Here is a 10,022-nt window from a genome sequence, read left to right as displayed (position 1 = left end):
CAAGAGCATCTCTACAATAAGATTAAGATTCTTCCAAGTACATGTTTGAGAGCATTATTGCTAGGAAGATAATTACATTTATTATTTTTGGCCAATTTTAATAGAATAGTCTGCATCCCAGATAAGTGTGGTTAAATCCCATGTTTAGAAATCTTATAGGCCCTAGTGATCTCAGTTGTATTGTTAATGTTTATGTAGTCCAACTGCCTTATAAATATTTATGATTTTACTGTCTGAGCCTTTATCACAGAGGCTCATATGTACTGTGTGTAAAAATTGATGTGCTCATTCATGGTTGGAGAGTCTGCAGAGAATGATTGTAAGAGTATTCAGCAACAGGTGGTTCAGTGACACCAATCTCTTACCCAGGAATCAAAGATCATCATAAAACAGAGGATTTAAAGATACAGAGAATGGGGTCTAAGGACATGAAATAATATCTTCATGGATTTAACTGTTCATAGTGCACATATAAACTCTCAGTAGCTATATTTACCAGTACTCAAATCAAACCATAGATTTTAGTAAAGGGACTCTAGGAAAAATAGTGTGCATAATCATCCCAAATCACATTGCATAATAAATCTTGAGGTGTGCCTATATCACCCATTTTATGAGCTCCTGTAACAATGAGGGTGGGTTCTTTTGATAAGTACAGATTCTTGTGTACCTCTATGACCAATAGCATACATGTCACAGGCTATATAGTATATGTGAAAGTTCGACTAAGGATGTGTAATATTCAATGATGGAAGGCTCTGGGATCATCATTTTAGGTAATTAGGGTGTGTTCTGTCCCTATTTCCCCAGATTATTCTTCAAATCTCTAGGTTGTAAGAACCTCTACTCACAGCTTTCTGCATGGAGTGATGGTATTTGATTTTATCTCCTTTAAGGTGCCATCAGTGTGTGACTATAATTTTTGGTCCAGGAATCACAGAGACCTTGTGGTGGTAGATTGTAGTACATTTCATATATTATTTGTATTTCAAAGACAAAATTCCTTATAAAATATAGAAATAATAATGTTATGTACAGATATTTCACATGTGTATTTTGTACACTGCATATATTTTTCCTTTCAACTCTTGTCCATGTTATTTTTCATTTATCTTACTAGAGACTTTTACTGAAACAATACAATGTATTTTCATAAACAGATGTATGTAACTTTGACATATATAAGAGCTGCTCATGAGAGTCTTATTTAATGTCTGTGATTTTGAGATTGTCTTTATTCATACATATATCTCTAATTACATTCATTTTTCCAAAAGCAATGCAAATGTCTTATTTATTTCATGTCTAAAAAATTGGTAATATACACATATATATGCATATATAAGTATATATGTATATATGTATAAACATATACATATTATATATATGCAAGTATACATATATGTGTGTGATATGTGTATTATATATATATATGTATATATATATATTTATAATCATGCCTTACTTATAAAATCATTTCTTTAAACATTATAACATATTGCTATAATTTTTTTATTGCTGTTGCTCCTGAAATAATCATTGATATGTAAATAGAACTTTTAGTTATTTTACTGAGTTTTGAAGCATTTAAGCTTTTGGAAAGGAAAACATTAATTGCATATATTAAAAATACAATATTAAAATAAATATTAGCTGATTCGGAATTTTCCATCATTATCACCATCATCTTCAATTTCTCATCATCATCATCATCATCATCATCATCATCATCATTCTCATCCTCATCATCATAAAACATTATATGTAAACACACATTTTAACCTCTCTCAGAGTGGAACAACAGATTCAGGCCAAAAATTGACTGAGAGATTCACACCAGTCTAGAATGCATTTCCTCAGAGAGAAATAGTATTTGGACTTGAACATCCTGCTGCCTAATCCATGAACCTTTTCAGTCCTTTTTTTCCAGTTGTTCTGTAACTGGACTAGGTTCTTATCTAACAAGTCCCCTGCTCATGAATATGCAAATGACTTGAGTCCCTGTCAGTAAATACAGGATGTCCACACCTTGAAAACAATATGTGTTCAGTGTCTTCTCCACAGTACTGAACACACTGACTGTAACCATGGGATGGAGCTGGAACTTTCTTTTCCTCCTGTCAGTAACTGCAGGTAAGATACTTGACTTTTTCACCTCTGAAGAAGAGACAGGGGCTGAGGTGACAATGACCTCCACTCTGACTTTTCTCCACAGGTGTCCACTGCCAGGTTCAGTTGCAGCAGTCTGGAACTGAGTTGGCTGAACCTGGGGCTTCAGTGAAAGTGTCCTGCAAGGCTTCTGGCTACAGCTTCACCAGCTACTGGTTAAGCTGGTTAAAACAGAGCCCTGGAGAGGGCCTGGAATGGATTGGATGGATTTATCCTGGAGATGGTGATGCTGAATACAATAAGAAGTTCAAGGGCAGGGCCACACTGACTGCAGACATATCCTACAGCACAGCCTACATGGAACTCAGCCGCCTGACATCTGAGGACTCTGTGGTCTATTACTGTGCAAGATACACAGTGATGTAACCACATCCTAAGTGTGTCAGAAAACCTGGAGGAGCAGAAAGCTGTTGTGAGTCTGAGATGATAGAAAGACCAATCTTTTGACTTGCTCAGAAATAGTAATTTTCAATTTCATCCACACAGACCTAAACTGCCATGGTCAACTTTGTAAATGGACATGTATGAATAAAGTGGTGGTATTTTTATAAAACTAAAGACCCCATACATTGTGAATCTCTTCACCAGTGACCACCTCACTTGACATGTTTCTTATTTAATAAAACATTAAAATGAGAGACATATGGCTATGTATGATAAAAAATACAACTAGGTGAGTGACCAGAAATCTTTTGAAATTTTGGGAATAATGTATAACAAAAATTTGAACTACAAAATGAAAATCACCATCACCTGTATAATCAAAGACTTATTCAGAATCTTAAGTAATTAATGATCTCAGGAGTGTTTTCAGCTCTTGTTGCAGGTTCCAGCTAAAAATTTTAGTCTCTTCTAAGGTGAGAGATATTTATATAATCCACAGGTATGTTAGATAATGTAACAGATTTAACCCTGAGAAGATTGAGATGGTTTTTGAGGTGGAAATCCATAATCAGAATATATTGCAGGAATAAATGTTCTTTCAATGGAAATAGAAAAAGAGAACATTAAAAATTTGAGAAATAAATTAATTTGATATTGTTGTTTTATATATATATATATATATATATATATATATATATATATATATATATACCCTATATGCTTGAGTACCCATACCTTAAGTCTCATGACTTTGTTTAAATGTTCAGAGTATAATAGAATCCAGTCCTGAAAGGATTTGAAGTTAAGGTACATGTTCTTTCATGAAATATGTTACTAAGGTCATCTGTCTGCTCTTCTAGGAAACCATACGGGCTGTGTCCAGGAACCTGTGAGGAATAGGCTGTGTAAATCCTATAAAAATATCTATTTTTCCTTTGTATTTATCTTCTGTTTTAAAAAAACAGGAGTTGGGGTTATTTATCTGGAATTCATAGATTTTATGTAAAATTAAGAATTTTAGGAATAATTAATAATAATGATAAAAGCCTTGATGACATTACTTTAGTAAATAAAACTCTGAGCTTTTATCAGACTCGGTGGTCAGAAGAAAGAATGAATAAAACTAGAGAAAGAAAAAGAATGACAAATGGGGGAGGAAAAGCATGAGAGGAGAGGACAGAAGAATGAGGAGAATCCTTGTGTAAACACAGAACACTTGACCTGACAGTTTGCATCCACTACTGACCTGGAGTCCATGTTAAATTAGTTCCACTCCCATCCCTGAGCTGATTCCAGACCCTCCCCACACAAAGGCTGGTCCTCCACACTGTGTGAAGATGGCTCATGACAGTTGGGAGGTGAGATCCTCCTCAAGGCTGTTCACCTTAAGGAAGAACCTGTGCCCTGAAAGAAAAGAGGGTAATGTCTCTATAAAGTGTGGAGCTGTCATGGAGAAATCCATGAGATTATCAGTTTACCCATTCAAAAACTACTTCACCCTGAAACAGAGTTCTGTTTTTTTTAATTGAACAACTTTATTTAAAAAAACAAAGATAAATGTACAGATTTTAAGCATTTTCAATAAAAGTATATGAATATTTTTTTTTTGTCTCAGGACTTATTTTTTAAAGGTTTGATAATCTGCATTAAGATCTTACTAGTTACACTGAGCACAAAGTACATGTAAAATAAGGTGTGACCTGGAATTAGTCAAAGTTTTCTTGGTGTTTAAAGATTAAGCATAATGGTTTTTCATTTTCTTTTATTTTCTTCAACTTCATATAGTCTGTGAGTTGTTTCTGGGGTGTTCTGAGATTTCTGGGGTTAGTATCCCATTATCAGTGACTGCATATTATGTCTCTTCTTTTGTGACTGGGTTATATCACTCAGGATCATATTCTCCAGATGCATCCTTTTTCTTAACAATTTTGTTAGGCCATTGTTTCTGATAGCTGAGTAGGATTCCACTGTGTAAATGTATCACAATTTTTGTATCCATTCATCTACTTAAGGACATCTGGGTCCTTTCCAGCTTCTGGCTATTATAAATAGAGCTACTATGAACATTGTGGTGCATGTATCTTTGTTGTATATTTGAGTGTCTCTGGGGTATATGCCCAGAAGTGGAATAACTGGTTCTTCAAGTAGTATTATGTCCATTCTTCTGAGGAATTGCCAGACTGATTTCCAGAATGGTTGTACCAGTTTACAACCCACCAACAGTGGAGAAGTGCTCCTCTTTCTCTGCATCCTCGCCAGCATCTGCTGTCATCTGTATTTTTATCTTAGCTATTCTGACTGGTGTGAGGTGGAATCACAGGGTTATTTTGATTTGCATTTCCCTGATGGCTAATGATATCAAACACACCCTTAGATGCTTCTCAGCCATTCGATATTTCTCAGTTGAGAACTTTTTGTTTAGCTCTCTTGGATATTAGTCCTCTATCTGATGTGGGGTGGGTAAAGATCTTTTCCTAATACACAACTTTGTACTGTGCAGGAGATGCAGTGAGCTCAGAAATAATTTATTTGAGGCTACTCAGGACCAGCAGGGGGCGATGTAAATCCAACTTTCCCCAGGATAGAAAGAGTAACAGGAGCAAAAAAAAAAAAAATATGTGGAGAGTGAGGCAGTCCCAGTAGATTCAGAGGCTTCCTCTCCTAACATCACACAACTTCAGAGAAAAAACTGGGACAAGAGTAAAAATATAGGACAGTAAAAATTCTTTGTTAATTAATTGCATATATGTTCTATTCATTACATATTAATCTTTAAGAGATGAGAAAGACAAAATGCATATGCAAATGTAAAATTGATAGAAAATTTCAAACATGATATGTGCAATATTCAGTCATCACCATCACTGTCTGCTTCATCTGTAAATCTGTGTGTAACTTCTTTCCCATGGCAGGAGCAATGTTCTCAGCCAGAAAATATGATTGATCATGACTTGGAAACATGGCTTTTGATTTTCCATCCACAATGTTTATCCAATGTATATCTGCTGGAAAAGAGTAGGAGACCTGGTCCCATTGCCATGTTTCACCACAGCTCAGGTGAGGAGAGAGGGAGTATCTGTGTGTAATTTCAAAGTATGTTCTTTTTTATGTATTTATTTTCATCACTCACTTTTCTGCATATTTTCCCCTAAAATATTATTAAACCAGTAATATTAAGCCCTAATATAAGTTTTTATTGTGTGGAGACTTGGCGAAAAAAGACTCTGAAGGTATTAAGGAGGTGACATCTATACACATTAATAACAATTACACACAAATATAGACAATGTTCCTTATAACATCTGGATGCCGCAGCCATCTTTACCTGTTCACAGCCCTATGGCACCAGCTTCTTCACTCTCTTGTTTTGTGTTTAAGAAATGTGAATCTTTCGGTTTGATTTCATGTCCAGGGTGTGTGTACTGTATCGATTCCACTTTTCAGAATTGCTCTTCGAATGTTTTATTAGCTTGTCAAGAACCAGATGTCCACTGTTAGTCTTTTAGAATCTCAGCCTATTGGGATATACCTAAGATTCCTAATAATTTTTGTTAAGATTTTCACTTTCTTTCCCCTTGCTAGATGCCAATAGCCCCTCATAAGATTATATCCTGTCTCTTTTAGCAGACTTTATATGTTATCTAAAAAAAAAAAAAAATGTCTGGTTGGTTCTCTACTCTGTGCATATCTGGAATCCTATTACACACACCATCAACATACAACCTCACTTCTCAAATGAATACCATGATAGTACTCTCCTTTGCAATCAAAGTCCTTGAGAGTTTATGAAGGATGCATTGGTTGTTCCACATTAGCTAATACATGTTCAGTCTGCAGTGATTTTCTCCTCAAATGTCCTTGTGATGAACATGGAGAACCAGCAATGCTTATGGCACCAATTAGAAATATGTAACCACTCTAGTTTAGATGGAAATAGAATCACCTACCAAGTATAAGTGAATACAGGAATTGTGAAAGCTGTAAAGTACATCAGTAAAGTAATCTAGGTAAATAAATACATGTGATCCACATTTATAGTAATATCTTCTAATATTTGAGCCCAATTCACAGGCTGCTTTGTATTTTAAATTTGTATAAAGTTTTATTGATCATATTTGTGTTTTCTAATTTTTGTTCCATGTTGTTCACAGCTCTGACTGTATAATTATGAACTTGGACCAGGAATTTAAGTGAATCTGAAAATTCAGAAAAACTCTCTTTCTCCATTGCAGTTCACATCACAATTTTATGTCCTCCATGAACAAAGCATCTGGATTGCAACATCTTTGTTCCTGGTTAGATATGATATTCTGTCTTCTGAAGAGTCTGTGGTCTGAGTTTTCAATATACACAAATCAGTATTTGTATCCCTGGCCCTCTGGCTCCTTCATCCAAACCTGACAACTTATCCTCTGTGTTACTCATCCCTGGATCTTTGTCTTCTTGTGGACCCTTCCTCCAGCCACACCAGGATGTAAGTGATGACCTTTGAGTCTCATGGTGACATTGTCAGAAATTATTCTCTTTCAATATATATTATGTACTCTTAGATAAAAAGTCATTTTAACATAGACAACTGCCTGGGAAAAACACCAAAGTATAAGTGCAGGTCTTATTGCTGATTCTATTATGAGCTTATGGGCCTCATATGGTACCAAGCATTCTGGGATTGTTTGCTTGTTTTCCTGTTGATATAACTTTGTGCTAAAATCTTATTTTATAATTTGGGATATACCTTGATATTTCTATGTTTAAATCATTTGAAAATGTAAAGATATGTTACTCAAAAATGTGACTTGATTGTTTTGGGTGTCAATTTCTTTAATGAAATCTGTCATATACTCAAGGTTTTTTTTTTTTTTTTTCCCTTATCATGTTCATACCAAGAAGCCACTGCACATATTGACCAACTTGGTCAAATCTATACTCACTAAGTTCTAAGCCATCAACAGGGATAACAACAAAGAATACACCGTGTTTTAACATTTTTGATGGCAGTAAAAAAAATGCAATAATCTTGTGAGCTGTGCGTTTAAGCACCCTCTGTTTACAGTGCCTTCTTCTAAGATCACCAGCATCTGAGAGAATTGAGTAAACATTAGAGTTTATGTTTTCTGCTGTTGATTTTAAAGTTGTCACAAATACAGGCCAGTATAAATATGAAGCTACTGATTGTTGAGTGAATAGCAATCTAAAATATGTCAGTCAGGAACTTGACACCTAAGTAAAAGCAAAGAAATCACTGTATTTAAGGAATTAAGGTTTCATAATTGCCAGCCTTGAGATTTATGTACTCATTTTATTAATTGATTAATTTATACTTCAGATTTCATTTCTCTCCTGTCCAACTTTTGACTGTTCAACATCCCATATATCCTGCCTTCCCCCAATTCACCAAACCACTAACCTCTAAACTTCCTAGGGCCTGGTATTTTTTAGGTTAAGAACATCTTTTCTGACTGAATCCTGACCAGGTAGTCCTCTGCAGTATATGGATCAGGGAACTCTAATCAGCTGGTGTATGCTGCATGGTTGATTATATAGTTTCTGAGAGAGCTCGCGGGTTCAGGTTAATTGAAACTGCTGGTCCTCTTACAGGTTCTCCCATCTCTTCATCTTTTCCATAATTCAACGACAGGGGTCAGAAAAGACCCAATAAACACCTGAAAGAGTCAGATGAAGATATTTGCACCCAACCAATGAACTGATTTCATACACTGTTATACTATGCAAGAAGTCTGCAATTACTGTACCAGTGTGTAGAAAATATATAGTGGTAAGACTCACATAGTCCCTAGAAACAGTGTCATCAAGGTAGGAGTAAAATCTCCCCTTTGAGATCTTGGTCTTTCCTCAAGGCAATATATATAATCAGAGAAATGATTCCTAGATTAGAGAACACTATCAGGACCTTTCATATCAGAGATAGGGTCACTCTCAACCCTACTGCATCTTAACATAACTCAGCAGAAATTTTGTGTACTGAGGAACCTGGTCTTGGGTGTTACCTACTTTGTATGAAAAGCAAAAATGAACTCACATGAGGGTTACTGAATCTTCCATCATAGACTGATACCTCTTGAGTCCTAAAACTTAAATACACCACTATAGTCAGCACCTCGTTAAGTTATGCAAATATCTCATAGATCCACCCAACCTTGAGTTAAAAAGAGATAGCTCGGCCTGTGTACTCACTGGTGTGCAGCCATGGACAGGCTTTCTTGCTCATTCCTGCTGCTGATTGTCCCTGCATGTAAGTGCAAAGGCTTCCTAAAAGGTGAAATTTTCAATCTTCACCTGTTCCAACGTTACCTACTTCTTCTTTCTCTTCACAGATGTCCTGTCCCAGGTTACTCTGAAAGAGTCTGGCCCTGGGATATTGCAGCCTTCTCAGACCCTCAGTCTGACTTGCTCTTTCTCTGGATTTTCACTGAGCACTTCTGGTGTGGGTGTGGGATGGATCCGTCAGCCTTCAGGAAAGGGTCTGGAGTGGCTGGCAAACATTTGGTGGGATGATGATAAATACTACAACCCATCCCTGAAGAACAGGCTCACAATCTCCAAGGACACCTCCAACAACCAAGCATTCCTCCAGATCACCAGTGTGGACACTGCAGATACTGCCACATACTACTGTGCTAGGAGAGCACATTGACACAGCCCCAGTTTTAAGCTGTACAGAATTTCAGGCTGGTTCTCAGCTCTGTTCCTATTATAAGAGAGAATGGCCACATCTTTCCTGCTGGCCTCTGTGGTTTCCTGTTTGTTCTTAGGTTAAGATCTTTTTTTATTCCTGTTATTTATCCTAGATGTTCATAAATGCTTTTGTTGTGATTTGTTTGACACAGCTGCAAGATGTTTGGTGCCTATACCAAGTAGTTTAGAGCTATGTTTCTATTCTGGTCTAGGCTTCAAATTCCAACAGGCAGAATGTTCCAAACTATTGTAATGTTCACTTTTATTAAACGGTTGAAGGCGAAGATGGGAATTACTGGATAACTATGTTCTAATTAAATCATTATTTAAAGTGTGTGCATAGATAGTTCCAAATAATTCAGGCTTTTCTGAAATCTATTGGTCCTCTGTATGAATTCATTTTATTTTATTTTTATTTTTTAGCAGACCTATTTATTTTATTTTTGTTAATTGAACAAATTTATTTTAGAAAACTAAGATAAATATACAGATTTTAAGCATTTGTGCATAAAAGTATAGGAATACGTTTTTGTCAGTACTTTTTTTTTAAAGATTTAATAGTATGTACTAAGATCTTACTAGTTACAATGAGCACAAAGTACATGTAAAGCAAGATGAAACCTGGAATTAGTCAAAGGTTTTTTGGTGTGTAAATATTAAGCATAATGATTTTTCACTTTCTTTTCTTTTTTTTTTTTCTTGAATGTCATATAATATGCATGTTGTTTCTGGGGTGTAAAGAATTTTCTGGGGTTAGTATCCAATTATCAGTA

General features: G+C 35.6%; 2 gene segments (V, D, J or C); both read left to right on the top strand.

Moving 5' to 3' along the window:
* The first annotated feature begins 2,087 nt into the window (after nucleotides 1–2,087).
* Nucleotides 2,088–2,535, top strand: LOC308418390 (Ig heavy chain V region VH558 A1/A4-like). The segment is given in 2 exons: nucleotides 2,088–2,133; nucleotides 2,216–2,535.
* Nucleotides 2,536–8,760: 6,225 nt separating this feature from the next.
* On the top strand, nucleotides 8,761–9,208 carry LOC308418379 (immunoglobulin heavy variable 2-5-like). The segment is given in 2 exons: nucleotides 8,761–8,806; nucleotides 8,889–9,208.
* The last annotated feature ends 814 nt before the right edge of the window (nucleotides 9,209–10,022 follow it).

Source organism: Micromys minutus (assembly GCF_963924665.1).
Source record: "Micromys minutus genome assembly, chromosome: 1".
In the NCBI taxonomy this organism is placed as follows: Eukaryota; Metazoa; Chordata; class Mammalia; order Rodentia; family Muridae; genus Micromys; species Micromys minutus.
Note: the sequence above shows the minus strand (reverse complement) of the source record. Positions and strands in the feature narration are given on the sequence as shown.